The 26261-nt window shown below is 47.4% G+C and overlaps 1 protein-coding gene across 3 annotated transcripts in view; it reads left to right on the top strand.

Moving 5' to 3' along the window:
* The first annotated feature begins 222 nt into the window (after nt 1-222).
* The window catches only part of LOC135217145 (serine/threonine-protein kinase STK11-like), an 85242-nt gene continuing 59203 nt past the window's right edge, over nt 223-26261 (top strand). The window contains exon 1 of one of the 3 annotated variants that reach the window (XM_064252853.1): nt 223-337. The gene's annotated coding sequence lies outside the window, so the exon portion shown is untranslated. Of the gene's footprint in view, nt 338-391; nt 413-481; nt 1125-26261 lie in introns of those variants that run through there. The other 2 variants (XM_064252856.1, XM_064252855.1) reach the window with 2 other exon arrangements.

Genomic DNA, 26261 nt, shown 5'->3' on the forward strand with positions numbered 1-26261 from the left:
TCAGCCCATCCAAACGATTTAGATCAATAGTCAGAAGCCGTCATAATCTTCGTATTTCATCCCAGTATTTATGATATTAGCTATGTAGCCTTCGATATTTCTATGTAAACTAATTTTATCTGAAAATTAAGTATCTCCTAAATTTTAAAAAAGCAAAACTCATTGGATTAGTAGTAAAAGTATGAGAAGTAATACTATTTGTCATACGTCAAGTCGTGTGAAGGGCACCAAAAGGTAGTTTCACACTATAGTAATTATTCAAGACCGTCACTTGTTTACATTTTGAAGATGATCATTGTGAAGCTCCAAAATGGTGACATTTATTCATATTACTATGGTAATTCAAGCTTCTTCTTAATTGTGCTTAAATGGCAAATTATTAGTGATTGTTGCAATGGCACTCGTTGAAAAGGTAACACGGGTACGCTTAAAACCAAGTATAAGCCTCGAATCCCAATTAGTAATCTGAGTGGGTAGGCCTACTAGCTAGAGGTCAAAGGTCATATTTAGCTTGTTCTTAAGGATTAATTCGTCATGGTCACACCTACTAGCAGTTCCAGGCTTTAGAGTAGTAGTAGTATTATTTTTTTCTGTGATTTTTGTTTGTAGGGTTGCCTAGCCTACCGATAGGTTTCTTGATGCACAGCCTACTTTAGGCAATTGTAGGTTAAGCTTAAACCAAGCTCGCTTAGTAGTTTACGGTGTTTGTTTTCCAATTTAGGAAATCCTGCATTTAAAATTGTGAAATCCATGTACAAAATAGTAATATACTAGAGAGTATAAGGCCGGGCTTTGTTTGGTTTTAACAGTACCTTAAAGGCTAGGGCAGTAGGTAGGCCTTGGTAGGTTTTTATTTTTGAAGTCACAGGATGTGAATATTATTATGTTCATGATGTAGGTACATTGAGACACAGTAAAACAGAAGACAACTATCGTGTACGTGTACAAGGGGTGCCGTGTTCAGTATTATCCCCATGGGTATGTAGGGTAATGCATTGCTGTGTGGACAGGCGGACACTTTCCCTAAAAATAACTTTAGCACTTCCAGTATCCTGAGTTAAGATTCCAGTCATAACCCAACCAGCGTAGAAACAACAGATTGAGACCTCTACTTTCCTCTTGAAGTAAGTGTTTTCTTTCAAGTCACAATATACCTAGTAATGCCATAATTTCCGGTTGAACAGAAGTTAACGAAAGTCTTCCCATGCTCAATGCAAACTTACCTCCATGACGCTTTCTAAATTTTACTCAGGTACCTATAACACCTTACGTAAAGAATTGAGACCACCTTGGTGTTTGCGGAGTCACTTGTGTCCATAAAATTAACATTTCCTGTGCTAAATCTGCTTTATTCACAACAATCTTAAACGACTAGGTGTATCGGCTCCGGCTGGGAAAACATGGCGTTTGTTTGGGAAGAAGAAGAAGAAGAGTGCGGTAGATAACATCTAAATGATTAATTAAAGACCAGAATAAGGTTATGAATTGCATATAGTTATTATGTATTCATGATAATTCATTTGAAAATATTCGTTGTTGTAAAAGTAACCAGATTCCTGACAAATTTCAACGGTTTTGCTGTGATAGCTACGGTGTTACCAATTGGGTTTTTGTTTACCCTCCAAACTTGGGATAAGACTTACAAAAAACAGTGGAAATAGGTGAATTTAGCATATCTATTTGTAATATATATATATATATATATATATACATATAATATATATATATATATATATTATATATATAATATATATATATATACACATATATATAATATATATCTATATATATATATATATATATATATAAATATATATATATATATAGTATGTATATATATATATATATATATATACATATAGTATATATATATAGAGCATTTTATCATTATTGCATTACTATGACCTCTAGAATTCACGGAAACAGTTTGTAAAGGCATTGGCATTGGCAATGATGAATGGCATCTCTAGCATGCATTAAAGATTACATTTGTTTCAGCCGTACAATTATTAGAAATTCTAAACTAATTATTTCTGCCATACAATATGATTTTTTTTTATAGTTAAAATAGTAATATAGAAAACTTATAAATACCTAAATGCAAGTGTTAGTAAAAAAGTCAATTTGTAATTTTATTAAAAAAAACAATTTCACTCCTAAAACCTTGACTCATGGGGATTCTGGCTGCCAGACTTACAAAATCATTCCCGCTGTGAACAAACTCATGTATTTTAAGTTGAATTTGGAGAAAATTAAGAATGAAATGTAAAATTGCAATCAAATAAGCACTGTGGAGTTTCATTTGTAATGGCAGTAAGGATAAAATCATCGAAGACAAGGTAAAAATGCATTTCAGTTCAAAACATGATCGCGGGAATAAAATGTCTCATAATTTCACTAATATAGGTAACAAAATGTTTTATTGTCCTGATTACAACTGCAATAGTAAGGAAAAGCAGTAAACTATACATAGATACGCAAATAATTGTTCAAATGAGCGCTGGGAAGGCTGGAAAGGACGTGTCCTCCAGTGTATGCCTGGTGTCCGCAAGACAATACCTCGCCATATTTGATTAAAAAACTGCTTTGAAAACATATTTTGTGAAGACCTCACATGCTTATTTTAGTTCGTATTGTGGTTTCATATACGTATCTCATTTTGTTGACAAAACTTTCTTTGTTCCGATACGTAATACAAACCATCGGTCCTTTAACAATAGGAAGTAGCTAGCGGCAGCTGGAACGGTCGTAAGCTTCGAACAAGGGGAGAACGGTAGTTAACTGCTTGTCCGATCGTCGCGCGCCGCGCGACTGGGAGGTAAACAAATCACTTTTGCTTTCGGCCGTGTGAGGATAGGACGTGCTCGTCATCGCTCTGCCCGCTTTATCGTTTGCTTTGAGTATCAGCCCTCTTTTTCCTAGTGTGATTGAGAGTATATGTTTGTAAGTACTTTGGCATTTCTTTTTTCATTGAAATAATGAGTGATCAAGAAATGGAGATTTCGCCGCGCCCCCCAGTCGCCCGTAGTTGTGTCCCCGCCGGGCTGGAGGGCGTAGATGCGGCGGATTCAGATCATTTGTGGATGTGGATCCACACGAAGTTTGTACTCGTTGTCGGGGGCGAGAATGCTCCCGCAACGAGCCATGTGTAACATGTATGAATTGGTCCGAGGCGCAGTGGGTTCTGTACGAGGGCAGGAAGAGACTTAGGCCGCCAAAGAAGTCATCGGAAAGTCCAGTGACTCCTTTGGTAACGGACACTTCGTCTTCTTTCCTGCCCCCCGGCCAGCCCCCACGTTTCGCGCCTTCCCCTGCGGGGGGGGTAGCGGAGTCCTTCTCCTCTCTCGATCCGTCGAGTGTGGAGGGGAGGGCGACGCTACCCGGACGTCCAGTTTGTTTTACTCGGGGTCTTCCGTCTCCGCTCTGGGTGGGGTTCTCCTTCCCCCAGGCGTGAGGAAACCCCTCTGACTAACCCGACTGTTGCTTCCGCAGGTGTGCCATCAGCGAAGGACGACCTGGGACAGGTGTGGGAGTCGCTGGGACTGCAGGGAGTGCCTAGCATACAGGGGTTGATTCAGCGGTTGGCGGGGTCGGCAGTGGTCACTCATGGTACGGTAACCACTACTACCACCACAATATCTACACCAGCTTATGAGATGCCACCGCACTTGGTGTATACACCACATGTAATGTCGGTGACACCCACGGCTGCAATACAAAAACCGATTGCTGCCGTACCAAAGAGGACGGTGCCACCGCCACCTGGGTTCTTTGTATTGCCGACCCCGGACTTCCGCTGCCCCAAGAGTACCCCCCTGGACCTGCCGCCAGTGCCGAGGATGACGGTAGCTGCCGACAGGACGCCTGGCTCTCCTGTGGTACCTGCCGTGCCTGCCGTACCTGTTGCTGTCCCTGCTGCTCATTCCCTTTCAGATAACGCTGTTCCTGGACCTGTTCCTGTTGTTCCTGCTGTTGGTGGTGCTGTCACAGTCTCAGGTCTTTCGGACAGGTGCAGTCGGGCCCTGTTGCTTCGGCAACTGCCCCGGCTCCCTCCTGGATGGAAGAACCTGACGTCTGTCCTGCGGGAGCCTGGCGAAGAAGAAGAGGAAGATGTCGTCGTCGTCTTCGTCGTCTTCTTCGTCTTCTTCGTCGTCTGCTGCCTCCTCTTCCCCTTCGACTTCTAAGGCTAAGCAGCCGAAGAAAGAAGACTGCTGCCTCCTCCCCCCCCTAAGAAGACTCCTTCGGATCTTCTAAGGGCCCTGGCTCGCACAGGCGAGTCGGGGAGCTCTTCTGCTGGTCCTCCTGTTCCTTCGGAACGGGGCCCGTCTCTCTTCTGCAAAGAAGAAGACGACGGGGACCAGAGGTGCACCAGCCTCGGCTGGTGCGTCCTCACCTGGTGTTTAGCGGTTCCTGCCGCTAAACCAGGTCCGTCTCGGCCGCTTTCGTTCGCGAGTCGAAAAACGATAAGTACCGAGTGTGGGGACGCTCTTCCACGGGAGACCGTCCAGCCAAAGTCTTGACGTCCGAAAGCTCGCTCGCCGTCAAGACAGCGGCGCGGAGCAGAAGACTGGCGAGAGTCGTGCACCACGACTCTCGCTAGGCCAGTGGACGCTCTCGCAGCGATCAACTGGCTGCTCGGGCTGACGTGACGGGTCCGCTGACCAGCCACGGGTGAGGCGAGGAAGGGGTCCCCGCGGGCCGTCGGTACCAGCCACGGCTGGTACCAGCGGCTCGACGCGCCGAGAGGACGCTGGCCGGTCTCGACGCGACAGAGAGCCTAGCAAGGTCACCTGACCGCCGCTCCCGTAGGGACGGGCGGAGACGGTGACCAGCAGCAGCTCGCCTGACGCTAGAGATCGGTCTCGACGTTCTCAGCCGAGCCTATCGCCCCAGGCGAGCGGCAAGGCTAGGCCTGCTGCTCGATCGCCACCGCGGGTTGACGATCAGCAGCAGCCCTCCACGCACGCACTTCTGGTCCTGCCAGCGAGCGAGGGGGGAGCGTCAGGTCTGCCTCTCCCGTACCTTCAACCTCCTCGGGCTATACCGGGAGGACGCGACGGTAACCGAGGAGTGATCACGAGAGGTGCGCCGCTCGTGACCCAGCTATGACGCCGTATGGCTCAGGCACGGTTTTAGGACCGACCAGAACATACGCGCAAGTAGTTGGAGGCGACCGTCAGGGGTCTGTCGCTGTTCCTCCTTCTGAAGGAGGAGTATCGCGGGAACCTGTTCTTGCTGGAGGGACTGGACGGTCCTACTCCACAAGACGCAGTAACTCCCGAGATACAGAGGAACTTTGCAGAAGTCATTAAGCTGATTCGTCAGCATAATGACCTTGCGGAAGGATCGCCGCTACACCCCGGCAAGCCCACTCCCCCGGCTCGAATCATTTTGGGGTCCCAAGAGGGAACCCAAAATGATGGTGGGGTTTACCGCGATCATAGCTTGCAGACTCAGTCCTGGATCAAGTGGAGAATCTCGTCTCAGGACGGGCGGATTGGCGCTGAAAATCCGGTGGACCCCCGGTCTTTCCTAAGCTGCCTTCCTTTCCCCTCTTACCAAAGCTGTGTCAGAGGCGATTCTACGTGCCTTCGGAAGACCCGATACTGGCCTAAACAGGTTAACCCGGAGTTAGCGAGGCTGACTCCAGGTGTGTCCCTGCAGCAGCCCCTCCTGTCGGAGAACCTATGGTTCCTCGCAGCAGGAGGCCTTACTTGCCCTGGAATCTACCGCTATGGCAGCGTTCCAGGCGAGTCTCTTGGTTGGATTTGTGGTCCCTCACAATATCCAAAGTAGCGGCCGCTCCGGGTGAGTTTTTCTGCTCTCGAAGACGACGCTTCTTTCAGGAGCTGTGCCAGTCTGGAGGAAGAGCGATCTCTTACCTCGCCCATCAGACTGCTAACCTGTGGGGCTGGGCCACTTGGTTCTTCGACGTAGGGACGCAGTCCTTAACCCGAGTGACCCAAGGGGGTCCCGGGCATGAGGCGGCACTCGGGCTTCGAAATGGACCCATTAGGAGTTCCCCAGCTCTCTTTCCCGGAGAGATGGTGGACGCTGCGGTGGAAACGGTCGGCGCACTTGACGACCAGTGACCGCTTAGGTTCCCACCAGGCCAGTCTCGAAGGTTACTGGGCAATCTCGAGCGACTGCGGCCAAGCCAAAGAGCTTGGCTAGCGCTTCCACGGCGGCGAAGACGGTTGCACCGTCCAAGCCCCGTGCGAAGACTCCTGCTGTTTCGACTTCTGCTAGAGGAAGGCCGTAATCAGCCCTCCTCCCAACCCTCCTTTCCCCGAGGAGGTGGTGGAAGAAGTCGAAACGAGGAGGGAACGCTAGGGACGGTGTTCCCCTTCCACCTGCTGCCGGAAGTGGGGGGGTGCCTGGCGAGCCATTGGGCGACTTGGCAGCGCTACGGCGCCGAGAACTGAATAGTAGACGTCCTTCGGGAGGGGTATCTACTACCCTTCGAGTCTCGGCCCCCCCTCATCTCCAAACCGGTCCATCTACAGACCTATGTCCGGGGATCAGCAAAGGACAACGCGCTTCGACAGGAGATCAAGACCATGCTGGCGAAACGAGTTGTAGGAAAATCGTGGAGGACCAGTCACCGGGCCTTTTACAGCCGCCTCTTCCTAGTGGAGAAGGCATCGGGGGCTGGCGTCCGGTGATAGACCTCTCTCCCCTGAATCGCTTCGTTCGCACGACGCGGTTCAAGATGGAGTCGGCACGCTCGGTGCGCGACTCGATCAGGGGGAACGATTTTTCATGCTTTCAGTGGACTTGAAGGACGGGCTATTTTCAAATACCAATCCATCAATCCTCCAGAAAGTACCTCCGCTTCATCTTTTTCGACTGGGACGGGTGTACCCAATTCAGGGCACTTTATTTCGGTCTCTTCAAAAACCGCCCCCAGGTGTTCACGCGAGTGTTCACTCTGGTGTCAGCTTGGGCCCATTCGCACGGGATACGTCTTCTGAGGTATCTCGACGATTGGCTAGTCCTGGCGAGCTCCGCGCTCGCAGTTGCTACAGGACAGAGATCGACTCCTCAAGTTTTTGTCGCGATCTGGGGATCGTGATAAACTACGAGAAGTCCGATCTCGAACCAAGCAGAAGATGAAAGTACCTGGGTATGCTGATAGACACGGTAGCAGGGCAGGTCTTTCCCGCAGGACTTGCGTATCAGCAAAATTCAGGGAGGGCAAAAAGGTGGGCCGGGTCCGGTTTCCTGGTCTCGGGCAAGAAAAAAAAAAACAGGCAGCACAGCAATGGCAAGTCGCGATCGGCCATCTGTCGTCACTCAGAAGTTAGTCCCTCACGGGCGTCTTCACCTGCGGTCTCTCCAGTGGAGGCTGGGGAGAGTTGGTCTCAGGCCAAGGAATCCTCCTTACTTTCCCGTGGTCTCACGGAGCAAGGTGAGGGGGCAGGACCTAGCCTGGTGGCTCGACGACAAGAACCTCTTAAGAGGAGTGCCCATACGCACTCCCCCCCCGGAGATGCTTCTGTTCTCAGACGCATCGACCGAGGGATGGGGCGCACACCTGGAGGAGTTGCTGACTGCAGGTGTGTGGGACCATCACGAAAAGCACCTTCATCAATGTCCTGGAACTCAACAGGCGGCGTTCAACGCTCTCCGAGAATTTCAGGACCGCTTGGTGGGACACTCAGTGGTGTTTGATGTGCGACACCACAGTAGTGGCATATGTCAACAAGCAGGGGGGGGGGCTAGGTTTTGTCTCTTCCGCTCCATCAGTTGACGGGGTGTTTGCAGGTGCACGATGGGCCACGGCTCACTCGATAGAGCTGTCAGCACGCTACATTCCAGGCAAGAGGAATTGTAGTAGCGGACAAGCTCAGCCGTCGGGATCAGGTGATATGGACCGAATGGTCTCTACACCAGGACGTGGCGGAAAGCTCTTCAAACCTGTGGGGGCGACGGGGTCGTAGACTGTTCGCCACCCGGCACAACAGAAAAACTTCAGGTTTTTTCTTTTCAGCCGTGCGGGACCCATGGGCAGCTGCAGAGGACGCTCTCCAACACCCCTGGACAACCTTTCTTCGCCTACGCCTTTCCTCCCTTCTGTCTGATTCGGAAAAAGTGATCAGTCGAGCGCTGGTCACTCCCAATCTCAGAATGATCCTGGTGGCTTCCCAAACGGCCTCAAGCCGTTTGGTATCCGGACCTGCTGGCTCTTCTTGCGGACGCACCGAGAGAGCTACCCAATTGGCACAACCTTCTAGCCCAGCCACACGTAGAACGGTACCACCAAAGCAGTCCAGTCCCTTCAACTTCACGGCTGGCTGTTATCCACCATCTTTGCTTGAACGCAGATGGCTTTTTTCTCGTAGCGCAAGGCCAACAGAGATTGGCTGGACACGTTCCGACGAATTCCTCTGCAGCTGTGTACCAGGGGAAGTGGGACCAGTTCTTTCTGTGGTTTGATGTCGTAGACAGGGTCTGTCTCCTCTCAGAGCCACTCTTCAGCAGGTAGCGGATTTCCTCGTGTTTTCTTCGCCGAGAGAAGAAGCTCCTCTCAGTACCCCACAGTTAAAGGATATAGAGCAGCACTGGCGCTCATCCTAAAAACTGAGGGGACTGGACATCTCGAACTCGTTCGAGATTTCCTTGCTAATGAGGAGCTTCGAAAGGTCTTGCCCACCCAGGGAACTCAGGCCCCCTGCGTGGGATGTGACTCTCGTCCTTAGGAGGTTTGACTCGAAGACCCTTCGAGCCCCCACTCCGAGAGTCGTCAGACAGGGATCTGACCCTCAAGACCCTCTTCTTGCTGGGCCCTGGCATCGGCGAAGAGAGTAGGGGAACTACATGGTCTGTCTTATGATGTTAAACACACCAGAGGCTGGGATCTGGTGACGCTCGATTTCGTCCCGAACTTCCGTAGCCAAGACTCAGAATCCGTCGATCCCTGACGACAGTTCGAGTCTTTCACGATCCCCTCCCTTCTGGACTTCACGATAATGATGCGGATGAGATGCTGCTTTGTCCTGTGAGGGCGCTACGGCGCTATCTGAAGAGAACTCGACACCTCAGGGCCTGAGTGTCGACGCCTCTTTCGTTAGCACTGGGTTTACCAAGAAAGAAGTTTCCAAGAAACACGCTTTCTTTCTGGCTGCGTGAGGTGATCAGAAGAGCGTACGAGGCTGATGGTAGCGACGAACATCCGTACGCTCAGACCGAGAGCCCACGAAGTCAGAGGTATCGGACCCTCCTTAGCGTTCCGAAAGACTTCTCCGTGGCGCAGGTCCTGAAGGCAGGTGTCTGGGCCAACAGGACCACCTTCACGTCCTTTCTACCTTGGGGCGGGATATTGCCCACAAGTCCTTGGATACTTTTTTCCTTGGGACCTGTGGTGGCTGCTCAACACGTTGTGTAAGCTTACCCAGCACCCGAGCAGGCAGAACCAGCATCGATTCCTGGTATGACTGGGAGAATTGAATGTGCGAATGAGAGAGTGACTGGCTTCTCTTCACCATCTTTCTCTACCTCTACCTGTGGGGCAGAGGGATACGGTCGTTACCACGCTGGGAAGGGAGTCAGATGCAGGTAAGCTACTCAACCGAGCTTCCCATCCTATCTCTTTAACTAGAGATAGGAGTGTATATCCCACCACTTTCTCCAACAAGGGGGAGGAAGTGGATGCCGACATGAGACAAACCCATTACTTTACATTTGCTCATGTACAGGAAAAGTTCTTACAATGCTGGTACGAAGAGATACGCTTGCCTCTCTCTTAGTACTCGGCCCAGAGGTCTGACCATTGATCCTGCGGTGCACACCCCGATCAATCGGACAGAGGCTTGGATCCCTCCCTCGCTCTTACGACCAGGGAGGCATTCCAGGGATGGACGAACACCAGTCTGTTCATCAAAGACTCAGATTCCTCCCACCAAGAAGTGAGGTCTTCCTATTGTTAAAGGACCGATGGTTTGTATTACGTATCGGAACAAATGCACAATTTGTCGAAAATTGCATTTTTCCTAACTATACAAACCTGAGGTCCTTTACATATAGTCCCTCCTCATGCCACCCCTCACTCTGCGTATTTTGCATGGGCCAAAAGCAAAAGTGATTTGTTTACCTCCGCGCGACGATCGGACAAAGCAGTTAACTACCGTTCTCCCCCTTGTTCGAAGCTTACGACCGTTCCAGCTGCCGCTAGCTACTTCCTATTGTTAAAGGACCTCAGGTTTGTATAGTTAGGAAAAAATGCAATTTTTCGACAAATTGTCATTTCTTCGCCGAGAGAAGCTCCTCTCAGTACCCACAGTTAAAGGATATAGAGCAGCACTGCGCTCGTCCTAAAACTGAGGGGATGGACATCTCGAACTCGTTCGAGATTTCCTTGCTAATGAGGACTTCGAAGTCTTGCCCACCCAGGGAACTCAGGCCCCCTGCGTGGGATGTGACTCTCGTCCTTAGGAGTTTGACTCGAAGACCCTTCGAGCCACCCCGAGAGTCGTCAGACAGGGATCTGACCCTCAAGACCCATCTTCTTGCTGGCCCTGGCATCGGCAAAGAGAGTAGGGGAACTACATGGTCTGTCTTATGATGTTAAACACACCAGAGGCTGGGATCTGGTTGACGCTCGATTTCGTTCCCGAACTTCGTAGCCAAGACTCAGAAATCCGTGATCCCTGACGACAAGGTTTTCGAGTCTTTCACGATCCCCTCCCTTCTGGAACTTTCACCGATAATGATGCGGATGAGATGCTGCTTTGTCCTGTGAGGGCGCTACGGCGCTATCTGAAGAGGAACTCGGGGGGGGGGGGAAACCCACCTCAGGCCTGAGTGTCGAGGCCTCTTCGTTAGCACTAGGGTTACCAAGAAAGAAGTTTTCCAAAGAACATGCTTTCTTTTCTGGCTGCGTGAGGTGATCAGAAGAGCGTACGAGGCTGATGGTAGCGACGAACATCCGGTACGCTCAGACCGAGAGCCCACGAAGTCAGAGGTATCGGGGGGACCCTCCTTAGCGTTCCGAAAGAAACTTCTCCGTGGCGCAGGTCCTGAAGGCAGGTTCTGGGCCAACCAGACCACCTTCACGTCCTTCTACCTTCGGGATATTGCCCACAAGTCCTTGGATACTTTTTCCTTTTGACCTGTGGTGGCTGCTCAACACGTTGTGTAAGCTTACCCAGCACCCGAGCAGGCAGAACAGCATCGATTCCTGGTATGACTGGGAGAATGAATGTGCGAATGAGAGAGTGACTGGCTTCTCTTCACCATCTTTCTCTACCTCTACCTGTGGGCAGAGGGATACGGTCGTTACCACGCTGGAAGGGAGTCAGATGCAGGTAAGCTACTCAACCGAGCCTCCATCCTATCTCTTTAACTAGAGATAGAGTGTATCCACCACTTTCTCCAACAAGGGGAGGAAGTGGATGCCGACATGAGACAAACCCATTACTTTACATTTGCTCATGTACAGGAAAGTTCTTACAATGCTGGTACGAAGAGATACGCTTGCCTCTCTCTTAGTACTCGGCCCAGAGGTCTGACCATTGATCCTGCGGTGCACACCCCGATCAATCGGACAGAGGCTTGGATCCCTCCCTCGCTCTTACGACCAGGGAGGCATTCCAGGGATGGACGAACACCAGTCTGTTCATCAAAGACTCAGATTCCTCCCACCAAGAAGTAGTCTTCCTATTGTTAAAGGACCGATGGTTTGTATTACGTATCGGAACAAATGACAATTTGTCGAAAATTGCATTTTCCTAACTATACAAACCTGAGGTCCTTTACATATAGTCCCTCCTCATGCCACCCCTCACTCTGCGTATTTTGCATGGGCCAAAAGCAAAAGTGATTTGTTTACCTGCCGCGCGACGATCGGACAAGCAGTTAACTACCGTTCTCCCCTTGTTCGAAGCTTACGACCGTTCCAGCTGCCGCTAGCTACTTCCTATTGTTAAAGGACCTCAGGTTTGTATAGTTAGGAAAAATGCAATTTTCGACAAATTGTCATTTCTTCGCCGAGAGAAGCTCCTCTCAGTACCCACAGTTAAAGGATATAAGAGCAGCACTGGCGCTCGTCCTAAAACTGAGGGGACTGGACATCTCGAACTCGTTCGAGATTTCCTTGCTAATGAGGAGCTTCGAAAGGTCTTGCCCACCCAGGGAACTCAGGCCCCCTGCGTGGGATGTGACTCTCGTCCTTAGGAGTTTGACTCGAAGACCCTTCGAGCCACCCCGAGAGTCGTCAGACAGGGATCTGACCCTCAAGACCCTCTTCTTCGCTGGCCCTGCTGGCATCGGCAAAGAGAGTAGGGGAACTACATGGTCTGTCTTATGATGTTAAAAACACACCAGAGGCTGGGGATCTGTGACGCTCGATTTTCGTCCCGAACTTCGTAGCCAAGACTCAGAATCCGTCGATCCCTGACGACAGGTTCGAGTCTTTCACGATCCCCTCCCTTCTGGACTTCACCGATAAGATGAGCGGATGAGATGCTGCTTTGTCCTGTGAGGGCGCTACGGCGCTATCTGAAGAGAACTCGACACCTCAGGCCTGAGTGTCGACGCCTCTTCGTTAGCACTGGGGTTACCAAGAAAGAAGTTTCCAAGAACACGCTTTCTTTCTGGCTGCGTGAGGTGATCAGAAGAGCGTACGAGGCTGATGGTAGCGACGACATCCGTACGCTCAGACCGAGAGCCCACGAAGTCAGAGGTATCGGACCCTCCTTAGCGTTCCGAAAGAACTTCTCCGTGGCGCAGGTCCTGAAGGCAGGTTTCTGGGCCAACCAGACCACCTTCACGTCCTTCTACCTTCGGGATATTGCCCACAAGTCCTTGGATACTTTTTCCTTGGGACCTGTGGTGGCTGCTCAACACGTTGTGTAAGCTTACCCAGCACCCGAGCAGGCAGAAACAGCATCGATTCCTGGTATGACTGGGAGAATGAATGTGCGAATGAGAGAGTGACTGGCTTCTCTTCACCTCTTTCTCTACCTCTACCTGTGGGCAGAGGGATACGGTCGTTACCACGCTGGAAGGGAGTCAGATGCAGGTAGCTACTCAACCGAGCTCCATCCTATCTCTTTAACTAGAGATAGGATGTATATCCACCACTTTTTCTCCAACAAGGGGGGAGGAGTGGATGCCGACATGAGACAAACCCATTACTTTTACATTTGCTCATGTACAGGAAAAAGTTCTTACAATGCTGGTACGAAGAGATACGCTTGCCTCTCTCTTAGTACTCGGCCCAGAGGGTCTGACCATTGATCCTGCGGTGCCACACCCCGATCAATCGGACAGAGGCTTGGATCCCTCCCTCGCTCTTACGACCAGGGAGGCATTCCAGGGATGGACGAACACCAGTCTGTTCATCAAAGACTCAGATTCCTCCCACCAAGAGTGAGTCTTCCTATTGTTAAAGGACCGATGGTTGTATTACGTATCGGAACAAATGACAATTTGTCGAAAATTGCATTTTCATACAATCAACTTACCTGTCAGATATATACATAGCTTAAGACTCCGTTCCCCGTCCCCGACAAGAAATTCAAATTTTCGCGCCACTCGGTACAGGGTAGGTCAGGTGATCTACCGGCCTGCCCTGGGCTGGCAGGACTAGGAATCATCCCCGTTTTCTATCATATTTTTCTCTGTCGCCGGTGGTATCAACATTGTTGTTATTACCTCCTGACTTAGATTCATTTTTCAACCTTTGATCAACGTTTTTTCGGCTTTTTTGGTGACGTATTTGGATCGTTTTTTGGCATTCGCTACTGTGGACTGTTTTTGGAATAACTCTTTTGGATTTTTCTCAGTATGTCTGATTCTAATGTGAGTGTGAGAATGTGGTGTGAATGTAGGCTGCAGGGTGAGGATACCGAAAGCTTCGGTGATCCTCACACTGTATGCCGTAAATGTAGGGGGGTTCAGTGTTCTGCTATTAATACTTGTAAGGAATGCGAGGGATTGAATGCAGAAGAGTAGAAGACTTTGACTTCTTATTTGAAGAAGTTAGAGAGGGATAGAGTTAGATGGCTGAAAGGTGTGAGTTCAAGGCCTATTGAGCCTTTCACGGATAATTCTAATCCTACTGATGTAGATTCTCCCTATATATCTCATTCTCAGAGTGCTTTTTCGGATTCGCATCGGGAAATCGCCAATCTGAAAGCTACTATTAGAGACAGTTAAGTCCAAGATGGCTGACTCCAAAGGTAAGGCTAGTGATAGTGAACATTTCAGTGAAGTGGAGTTCTCTCAGTGTTGTGGAGGGGGCGTTTGATCGTCCCTGCGACGCTCCCAGGCCTAGACCTCTTCCAAGCTCCCATGCCCAGAGGAGAGAAAGGAAAGTCGAAAGCCTTAAGGAGGTCGTGGGGAATCCCCAACGGTCAGACGTCCCTTCAGCTAGCTCTGCTTCATGGCAGGCGGCTCAAGGCGCTATAGAAAAAGCGTCCTTCGCGAGTGTTTCTCGTCCTCTCCCTCTCCCTCACCTAAACGAGGGTGGAAGGAGTCGAACTTATCGAGACCGCTGAAAGCGTCATATGAAGCCCGACATAGATTCGAGCCCAGAGCGCTCTCAGATGACGCTCCGGTCTGCTATTAAGAAGCGAAGGTGGCGTCAGCGTCACCTGGCGCTTGTGCGGAAGTACCCCTTCATTCTTCTTCCCCGAGTGATGACGAAAGGGCGTCATGCCACTAGACGTGGGGAGGAAGCGTCAAGAAAGATAATTATGCGGTTCACGGAACAACTGTCATCTCTTGTGGGAGTTTAGCGCCCCGTCGGAAGGACGTGACGCTTCCAATTAAGAAGTCTCGTCCTCTCTCACCTGCTCGAAGAGAAGCGTCAGACAGACGTGAAACTGCTAAACGTCTTGCAGAAGCTTCGAGTTCGAGAGCTAGAACGGGGGCTTACGAGAGTTTTCGTAAAGCCAGAGAAACGTAAAACGTCTTTTAGAAGTGAAGCGTCATTCAAAGCGGATCTTAGAGTGACGCTCCCGTCCAATATTGTGACGCCGAGTAGGACGCCTTTAGAGAACGGAGCGTCTTCCAGGCGCGAAGCGTCATCAAGACGTCAGCAAGAGACGTCAGCCATGACGCTCGGAGAAACGGGAAGCGTCATACAAGGCGTCTTCTAAAGTTCAAGAAGAAGAAAAGCCGGAGCTTGTGACGCCTTCCAAGTCTTTTAAAGCGGGAAAGAGGAAAGAGTATCATTCCCTTAGCCCCTCTCCTATTAGGAGTTTGTCTCCTCCAGAAGAGGAAAGTTCAGAAAGGAGAACGGAGACTCAGATAAATCCCGAGTTGGAGGAAAACTCGGACGATGAAGATCATGGAAGAGAGGGTTTGTCCAACTATAAGGTTTTGACTACCCTGCTTCTTGAGGAGTACGGAGACGAGTTGACTCCTGCTGCTCCTCCTTCTCCGCGCTCGCTCTTTTCCAGTGCTAAGACGAAGAAGCCCTCGTCTTTTCTAAAAATGAAACCCACCATCTCGATGAAGCGGGCATTACACGCCTTAGACTCATGGATGAAGGTCTAAGAAAGACTTAGTCAGGACAGTCTTTTGCATGCCTCCAGCAAGATTAGCTGGGAAATGAGGCATATGGTATAAGACGGGAGAGAATATGGGTATCGCTCTCCCTTCTACAACAGAGGCAGATTTTTCGACTTTGGTTGACGCTTCAAGGCGTCCAAGTCTCAATTCTGCACGAATTACATGGAGTATTTCAGAACTGGATCATCTCCTCAAGGGACTCTTCATGTATTGGAAGTCTTCAACTTCTTAGATTGGGTCCCTTGGGGTGATGTCCAAGAAAGCCCATGATTCAGAAGGAATCGAAACCTGAAGCCCTGTTATGCATTTTGTCTTGCATTGACAAAGCGGTACAGGATGGATCTTTTGAAGTCTCTTCATTATTTGGAGCAGGTCTTTTAAAGAAAAGGACGGTGTATGGCGCCTTCTTAACAAAGGCAGTCTCGCATGCTCAGAGGGCAGCTCTACTGTATGCGCCTCTTTCTGACTTTTTGTTCCCTTCTCAGTTAGTGAAGGACGTTGCTCACTCTTTAACTGAGAACGGCGACTCCAGGATCTTCTGACGCAGTCAGCTAGGAAGAAGAAACCTGTTTCGGTATCTGACAAGAAAGGACCTAGTACATCAATGCAGCCCTTTCGAGGTGGTCCGACCTCCAGACCTCCCGCAAGAAGGAAGGCTCCGGAGAAGAGAGGTAGGTCTGCCTTTCGTCCCTTTAAAAAAGGGGAAAATGAAACATCTCTCCTCCAAGCACCAGTAGGTGCCAGGCTCCTGGGATTCGTGGAGGCCTGGACACTGATAGACGCAGACGCGTCCTCATTGACTATCATAAGGAAGGGATATCGTATTCCCTTTCCTGAACACTCCTCCCCTAAACGTCATACCAAGGGAAAACTATCAGCCAAGTACAAGGACCCTGTGCTGAGGGATACTCTTCGATCGATGGTGGAACAAATGTGGGGACAGAGAGCGATAGAACTAGTACTGGATCAAAACTCCCCGGGGTTTTTACAATCGCCTTTTTTCTAGTGGCGAAAGCCTCGGGAGGCTGGAGACCAGTACTGGACGTCAGCTCTCTGAACAAATTTGTTCAGAAGGAGAAGTTCTCCATGGAGACTTCTGCTTCAGTCTAGCGTCATTACGACAAGGAGATTGGATGGTGTCTCTAGATCTCCAGGACGCCTACTTTCACGTCCCGATCCCACCCTTCATCGAAGAAGTACCTCCGTTTCATGACGGGGGGAAGGATCTTTCAGTTCAGAGCCTTGTGTTTCGGCCTGTCCACAGCTCCTCAGGTCTTCACAAGCCTGATGAAGAATGTGGCGAGATTTCTTCACCTCAAAGGAGTGAATGTCTCTATGTATCTAGACGAGCTGGCTCATCAGGGCCAGATCGGAGAGACAGTGCTTGGAGGACCTAAAGTTAACCTCTGGATTTGACCAAGGCGTTGGGATTGCTTGTGAACCTCGAGAAGTCTCAGCTGACCCCAGACAAGACCTAGTCTATCTGGGGATTCGGATGGATTCTCGGGGTTTTCGAGTTTTTCCTTCGCAAGAGAGAACCGCAAAAGGAAAGGTTTGCGGATAATCTCTCTCTTCTTAGAGAAGCAACAAACGTCGGCGAGGGAATGGTTGAGCCTTCTGGGGACGCTTTCCCTCGCTGGAACAATTCTTCCCTCTAGGGAAGACTTCATATACGTCCACTTCAATTCTTCCTCAAGAAGGTCTTGAGCTGGAAAACCGGACAACTGTCGGACGTTTTCCCATTCCAGTGGAGATAAAGGCCCACAAACCTACAGTGGTGGTTGCTACCTCTGGAAGAGAAGGGCAAAGGGATCTCTCTAAGAACACAGAACCCAGACCTAGTGTTGTTCTCCGACGCGTCGGAGACAGGTTGGGGAGCGACATTAGGCTCAGAGGAAGTGTCAGGCACCTGGGAACCAGCACAGGGTGTCCTGGCACATAAACTGCAAAAGGAGCTCTTCGCCGTACATCTGGCCTTAAAGAGCTAGCAACCTCTGTGTCAAACAAGGTAGTGCAAGTAAACGTGGACACACCACCGCACTTGCCTACATTTCGGAAACAGGGAGGGACGCACTCCTCGTTCCTTTACGAGCTCACGAGAGACCTATTACTTTGGACGTCTCACAGGAACATCTCCCTGCTGACAAGGTTCGTACAGGGAGTAAGGAATGTGAGGGCGGACAGGCTCAGCAGGAGGAACCAGGTCCTTCATACAGAATGGACTCTACACGAGGAAGTGTGTCTCGATCTCTGGTCTCTGTGGGGAACTCCTCATGTGGATCTCTTCGCAACATTCATTTCAAAAAAGGCTCCGTGTGTTTTGCTCGGTCGTGGAAGATCCAAGAGCAATATGGTAAAAGACGCCTTCCTGCTAAAACTGGTCTCGAGTAGACGTTTTATGCTTTTCCCCCATTCAAAATCCTGGGTTAGTAATGAAAAAGTTTGTTGCGTCAAAAGAGACGAGGATGACGTTAATAGCCCCCTTTTGGCCGGCCCAGGAATGGTTCACGGAGGTGGTAGAGTGGATCGTAGACTTTCCAAGATCCCTACCAAGAAGGACAGATCTTCTCAGGACAACCACACTTCAAGACGGGTACCATCAAAACCTCCTCCCCCGCTTCCTCGCTCTGACTGCCTTTCGACTATCGAAAGACTTGTCAGAGCGAGAGGCTTTTCTCGCGAAGTGGCAAGCGCGATCGCGAGAGCACGCAGAACCTCCACTACGAAAGTATACCAGTCGAAGTGGGAGGTATTTAGAAGGTGGTGTAGAGCAAGAAGTTGTCCTCCTCCTCTACCTCTATAGCGGAAATTGCTGATTTCTTGCTATTCCTGAGAGTAAAAATCTCATCTAGCCGTATCCACAATAAGGGATACAGAAGTATGCTCTCGGCTGTATTCAGGAACAGAGGATTAGATCTGGCAAATAACAAAGATCTCCACGATTCTCATAAGATCTTTTGAGACTTCAAAGTCTAAGGAACCAGTACCTCCGAACTGGAACCTGGACGTAGTCCTCAAATATCTGTCTTCGGATAGATTCGAACCTCCTCATCTGGCATCGTTTAGAGACATAACTAGAAAATGCCTATTCCTTTTATCTTAGCTACGGCAAAAAGAATTAGTGAATTACAAAGCTCTGCAGGATAAAGTAGGATTCAAGGGAGACTCGGCTATTTGCTCGTTTAAGAGACCCTGTTTTAGCGAAAAACGAGAATCCCACGAATCCTGCCTAAGTCATTCGAAGTCAAAAAGGAATGTCGAGTCGGATCGTCGAGCCAGGCAGAAGCAAGCCAGAGGTCTCTATGCCCTGTTAGAGCTCTGAAGGTTCTACCTTCAGAGCGTCAGTTGGGAGGCTCTAGACAAGGTCTTTGGTGCGCGGTAAAAGACCCCTCAAGACTGATGTCCAAGAATGCTCTGGCGTTCTTTGTAAGAAACGTCATTACGGACGCTCATAAGGTCTGTCCTGACGAACAGTTACAACTACTGAGAGTAAAAGCTCATGAAGTAAGAGCGGTTGCGACGTCTCTCTCGTTTTTATAAGAATATGTCGCTTAAAAACATCATTGATACGACATAACTGGAGATGCAACGTCAGTATTTGCATCTCATTACTTGAAAGACGTACGTGTGACGTATGAGAATGTTTTTCTCTAGGTCCTATCGTATCGGCAGATACGATTCTGGTACGGGAGCCGACACCAATCCTTTAAATGTATATACTGTTCTTCTTTTTGGATATGGTCGAGAGTCTCTTCGAACAATGGAGGATTTTGGCTCGCACGGGCGGCCGTCTATGTTGTTCAGTAAAGAATTCCTTGTCATCCAATTAGTTGAGTATAATTTTTTTTTTGGAAAAAAATTATGTATGTGCGTAGTGGTTTTTGAGTACGGTTGTTGTGACGAGTTCGGGGATAACTCGTAACAATCCTTAGTTCTAAAACATATGGTTAGGATCAGGTTGGTCGGGATTGGTTGTGTGCTCCTTCATAAGGTGTATTGTCATATAAGTGGATCAGCACCCATTGACAAAGTCCTTTTAGGCTCTGCCGAGTAAGCGGATAAGACCCCATCGGCAGACCCACAAGAACTCTTGGCCATAGATCATATATCTCGCTAAAGTTTCTTGAGGTGATGCAGACTACTGGGCAAACACACCCGAAGTCTACCACCTATCAAGGTAGGAACCCAAGGTTTTATTTATACCTACAACATATGTTGTTTTACCTGTCTATTCCATATAGTAGCTGTCTCTTACCCTCCACCGAAGGGTGCAATCAGCTATGTATATATCTGACAGGTAAGTTGATTGTATGAAATGATATTGTTATGTTACAATAAAGTTTCATACATACTTACCTGGCAGATATATACAATTAAAGGCCACCCAGCTCCCCGCAGGAGACAGGTGGAAGAGAGAAAATATGATAGAAAACGGGGATGGTTCCTAGTCCTGCCGCCCAGGGCAGGCCGGTAGATCACCTGACCTACCTGTACGAGTGGCGCGAAATTTGAATTTCTGTCGGGGACGACGGAGTCTTAGCTATGTATATATCTGCCAGGTAAGTATGTATGAAACTTTATTGTAACATAACAATATCATTTTTTCCTAACTATACAAACCTGAGGTCCTTTACATATAGTCCCTCCTCATGCCACCCTCACTCTGTGTATTTTGCATGGGCCAAAAGCAAAGTGATTTGTTTTACCTCCCGCGCGACGATCGGACAAGCAGTTAACTACGTTCTCCCCTTGTTCGAAGCTTACGACCGTTCCAGCTGCCGCTAGCTACTTCCTATTGTTAAAGGACCTCAGGTTTGTATAGTTAGGAAAAATGCAATTTCGACAAATTGTCATTTTGAATGTTATGCTTAAATATTGAGTTGTATTTTTGTTTCACCAATTAAATATCGAGTGAAAAAGTGGCTCACTAGTCTGTGCAAGTGTCCGCACAGCGATGCATTACCCTATATATTGCTTAAAATACCACTGTGCAACCATTGATCTGAAAAAAGACCACTTTTTTACTCTATGTTTAGCTAATTAGTGAAACAACAACAATATAATTCACTAATTAAGCATACCATTCAAAAGATTGAAGTTTCGTCAACAAAATGAGATATAGGTTAAAGCACCGCAGTGCGGCCAGGTGACCACCTGTACAGTTGCGCGATCACTTTCCCAAGAAATAACTTTAGCACTTCCAGTAACCTGAATTAGACATCAGTCACAAGCCAACCTCTGTGGAAGCAACACCTCGAGACCTCTACTTTCCTCTCGAAGTAAGTGTTTTCTCCCAAGTTAGAAATTAAGGCCATAATTTCCGATTGAACAAAGTTAATGAAAGTCTAGCCGTGCGCAGTGCTAACTTACCTCCGTGACGCTTTTGAAACTTTTACTTAAAATACCTATCATATAGAAGATTGATGCCACAGTGCTTATTTGATTGTAATTATACACATTTTGATCTTAATTTACTCAGAATTCCACTTTAATACTTGAGAGTTTGTTTACAGCAAAGCCATGGCAGGAATAATTTTTCAGCCTTGTTGTACATCTGGCAGCCAGAATCCACGAGTAGAGCAGACGACAGTTTAGTAATTTGTTTATGAGAAAAAATTTGTACTTTTTTTCTAGCACTTTTCATATATTCAACTCAGTATTACTATTCTAACTTTTTTAATTTTTAATACTAATTTTATGGCAGAAATAATTTGTTTTTAATTTTTGATAATTGTATGGCTGAAACAAATGCAACCTTTAATGCATATTAGGAATGGCAAGTCATTGTTGCCAATTTAATGAAATTTAACACATGCCGATGCCTTTACAAACTGTTTCCATGAATGAATTGTAGATGTCATAGTCATGCAATGATGATAAAATTGCCCTAATATATTTATGTATATACTATACTACAAATAGATATGCTAAATTCACTTAGTATTTTCCACGGTTTTGTGTAAGTCTTGTCCCAAGTTTGGAGGGTAAACACAAACCAATTGGCAGCAGTGGTAAAAAAAATAGGAAAGTGCGAACAACACATTGTAGCTAATTTTCACAGCAGAACCGATGAAATTTGTGTGAGGAATCTAGTTACTTTTACAACGAGTATTTTCAAATGAATTATCATGAATACATAATAAATTTATGCAATTCATAACCTTATTCTGGTGTTTAACTAATTATTTGAATGTTATCTAGCGCACTCTTCTTTCCGAACAATCGCCAAGTGTCCCCGGGTTGCAAGTGTAAGATTGTTGTGAAGAAAGTGTCCCACCATCTATGGTACAAATGGTATGCGGATTTAGCACAGGAAATTTGAGTTCTTCCTAAACGATTGCAAACCCTCGGTCCTTTACATAAGGAATTACTTTCAGCATAGGCTGGAATTATGACTGTTCAATTCTTGAACAAGGTGGTTAGGCAGTAACTACCATCTGGTAGGCGGGTAGGCCCGCCTGCCTGGATGTAAACACTCCACTTTGCTTTTGGCTGTCTTCCGATGAAGACGTATGTTTGTGAGCTCTTGCTGACTAGCCGGTGATTACAGTTTTCCCAGTGGGATCTTTAATTTGTTGTTTTGAATAAATATGTACGTATGTAAATATGGTGTTTGATATTAATAATTAATTGACTTTAATAATTAACAGCAAACCCACTTTTTGCGATATCCTTGATAGCCGCCTTTCTACTTCATGTTAAGGATCGGTGGTGAGGGTGTGCCAACATCATCTTTACATAACATTTTCACCCTTTAACGAGACATGTATTCATCCGGAATTTATACTTATGCTTTGGAAATTACTGAGGGGAACTTTAGAGGTTTGTCCTTTGTTTTCTCCTGGTATTTCCTCTTCTCCTTCGTCCTTTCGCTAGGTATCAGACGAAAATAGAAGAGGGGGCGTGTGATGTTGGTGTTAAAGGGATCTCTTCTCATTTTGGAGGGCAGTGCCCTTGGATGCAAGAGGAGTATCCTTATTACTTTGAATCATATTTTCTTTCTTTTACAGGCTAACAGTGGTGATAACTGATTACAGCAGTAAATATCTCTCCGCGTTGGCTATCCTAACCTCGTAGCATGCTGTGATATTGGTCCTTGAGTGTGTGTACTGTCCCCCTGCTGGAAATCATATTCATTTACCGCTGCGATCCTGGAGTTTCGTCACTGGACAAAGCCTGCGCCGCTGCCCTGTGATTATTAACTCTATTCCTGCTGGTAAATGTACCTCATCCTGTAGAGGAAGTCATGCAGAATTTGGAGAAGTCAAAGAGGAAGAGAGCTCGTCAAGTGTCGTCACCTTCCTCTTCGAAATCATCATATTTTTCATCAGCCTCCACCCCTTCGACTTCTAAGGCTCCCTGCCGAAGAAGGAGAAGGTAGTCTCCCCCCTCTCTCAGCGCCCCAGTGGCGTGATCGGTATGGTCTTGGCCTGCCACCTCAGTGGCTGCGAGTTCGATTCTTGGGCATTCCACAGAGGGGTGAGAGATGTGTATTTCTGGTGATAGAAGTTCACTCTCGATGTGGTTCGGAAGTCACATTAAGCCGTTGGTCCCATTGCTGAATAACCATTGGTTCCATGCAACGTAAAAATACCACACAAACAAAACCTAAGAAGTCTCGTCATGGAACTTCTAAGGGTCTGCCTCCTCGAACTGAGGAAGCAGTTGGGTCTTCCACTGGCTCGCCTGTTCCTTCAGGAATGGGAACCTAGCGTGTCGGAAGCCGTACGAAGAAGCGCAAAACTTTGGTTTCGCATCTCTGCTGCTAGTCCCTAGAGGTTCTGCCCACTAAGACTAGTGCCGTGTCAGGCGCTCGTTCATGAGTTCTCCAAGTGCACATAAATCTTTGGATTCGTATGCATCTAGAGTCGGTGATGCTGAGTCCACTCACTATGACTTGGGCATGGAGTGGAAGAGAGGAACGAGTCGCTCAATTGACTTGCACCTTGCCCGGTGATTGCTTTTGGAGTGATTGCTCGGTTCCCAGGGTTGATGTGATGGTCCTGCGGGACTGGTGGGGGGTCCCCCATTCGGTCCTCTTGAGAGGTTTTAGCCTCAACGAGGAATTGGACGTGTTGGAGGATGTTACCGCTCTCTCCAGTCAGGTGCACGCTAAGCCCCACCCAGACGATAGTCAGACCGGTTTTGGTGGCAGCGAACATTTCACCTGCCTTGCGAGAGTTTCGTAACCCTTCCTTGGGCGTGTTTTGGTTTTCTCCAGACGATAACACTTTCCTTAGTCTTGCGTGGTGGTCATCACCACAGGTTGATGGCTGCCCATGACTCGCTTCTCCTGCTAGTTCCGCTAGCAAGGCAAGCGAGAGCATCCAGTCTTCCTCACCTATTCCCTCTACTTCCTATGGCTACGCCGGAGGGGCGAGGTGATAGGGAGGAGATCCTGCAGAGTGGTCTCCGTAGGATTCAGCATCGGGGGACTACATTCCTGGAGGGATCTTAGGGTCTCACCGGACGTACGTCCACATCGATGAGGAAGGATCTTATGTCAAATCCAGTCTTAACTGCTCTCATTTAGGACTGGTTTTTATGCTCGTTTTTTCTCGATTTCTACGAAAATCGAGGAGGGGCCCCATCCGACAATTGTTTGACGAAATTTGGGGGTCTCGCCGAAACACTTAAATTTCTTTGGAATTTCTAGCACTCTGAGTGTTTTGGTCTTCTACGATCTGCAAACACGGGCGAGATGAGAATTCCTGATAATTGTTACTACAATACCCGGGAATCGCACTGGATGCTCAAATTCCTTGGAATTTCTGGCATTCTCAGAGTGTTATGGTTTTCTGTAATTTCCAAACACTCGCGTGAGACAGACATCCCCGGTAACTGTTATTACAAATATCGGGAGTCTCACTAAGACATTAAATTCCTTGGAATTTCTAGCGTTTGCAGAGTAATTTGGTTTTCTCTGATTTCCAGACACTCGAGCAACAGGCATTCTTGATAAGTATTACAATAATCGGGAGTCTCACTGAGTGCCTAGATCCTTTGGTTTTGTTGGCGCTTGCCAAGTGCTTGGCTTCATCATATTGCCTAGTACCAGGGTGAGACAAGGCTCACCCGATTATTTTCTTACAAGAGTCGGGTTTATTTTCGCTAAGCGTGGGAATTCTTTTGAATTCTAACGCTCGCGAGACTCACTATATGAGTGCTTGGATGGCGAGACGAGCCTTTACCAGTACAGATGAGTTTGCTCCATCAGTTCTGGCGTTTGAAGTTATGGGGTGGAGCTTGGAATTGCATGCAACACCTGGGTGAATGGTCAAGTATTGTCCTCGTGTATTGGATCTTACCGTCCAAACACGTAGAACAGCAGACACTGAATCCCTCTTATTCTTCTTCTCGGAGCTTCAGCCTCAAAAGAGAATAGTTAATTGGGAAGAAGTGATAGCTGTTCATTTGACAATTACAGTGGTACCTCGACATATGAAAGGCTCAACTTACGAAAAACTCGAGATACGAAAGCAAATACGAAAAATTTTACGGCTCTACATGTGAAAATTGCTCAAGTTACGAAAGGTTGTTGCTGTAAAGTCCAGAGATTCGCCCGGACCACCGAGAAATATTTTAAAACTCGTGCGCCGCCAACTGAGTAAACTCACCACCATCCTCCCGCTCTCCCATTGGTTCCTGATGCTAGTCACCCCATAAGATCGTGCTCTCCTATTGGTCAGCATCTACCCCTTGTGCTTTATGCATTCTATTGGTAAAAGGATGCTGTAAATTGAAAAACTTATTCATGCAATACATTTAATAGAAAAAACATTTGGTAAAGATAGAATAAAGAATAGAAATGAATGGTTATTATACTGTTTGGTAGTTTCAGTAGTTGAAGAGATAATGAAAATTTATGGCTTACTGTGTACTAGGAAAAGTGATTGGTTGGCGATCGTTCGATACTCGTAAGTGCTGGATGTAAACAGAAGTTTGGAAGCTTTTTTGTTTGTTTGTTTGTTTATTATAGTTAATGGTTACTTAATAATTATTTGAAATGAGTACATGCAATACATTTAATAAAAAAAATTGTGAATTAGATATCATAAAATATAAAATAAATCAGACTGCTATCATCGAAGCCAACAAATACGTATTTTTTAGAATTCTTCTTGTTTTAATATTACGTTACGTATATGTTTCATTATAGCTGTCAGTAACTCGGTATCTCCATTAGGTAAAGATAGAATAAAGAATAGAAATGAATGGTTATTATAGTGTTTGGTAGTTTCATTAGTTGAGAGATACTAATGAAAATTTATAGCTTACTGTGTCCTAGGAAAAGTGATTGCTTGGCGTTCATTCAGTACTCGTAAGAGCTGAATGTAAACAAACGATTGGAAGGTTTTTTGTTTGTTTGTTTGTTTGTGTATTATAGTTAATGGTTAATTAATAATTATTTGAAATGAGTACATACTGATTATTTATACATTTTATTGGCATATTCTAAGCTTTTAGCTTCTTAGGTTTAGATGTCAGAATCATAGACTAGGCTACAGTAGCAACCGCTAACATAGGCTAGGCTTATTGCTAAGGGACATATGCTAAAGTCCTAATATATGCAGTAAAAATGGGGTTGAACATTACATGCAGTTGAATATTACTCAAGTATGTACAGTATTTTGCCTTTTGGAGTCATATTTCTTCCGTCTGATCGCGTCGTAACCCTAGAACATGTGTTGTAGGCCTGGAAATATAATTTAACTACTGGGCTGTTTTTGTAGGGCTTGGAA

Source organism: Macrobrachium nipponense, chromosome 7 (assembly GCF_015104395.2).
Source record: "Macrobrachium nipponense isolate FS-2020 chromosome 7, ASM1510439v2, whole genome shotgun sequence".
NCBI lineage: Eukaryota > Metazoa > Arthropoda > Malacostraca > Decapoda > Palaemonidae > Macrobrachium > Macrobrachium nipponense.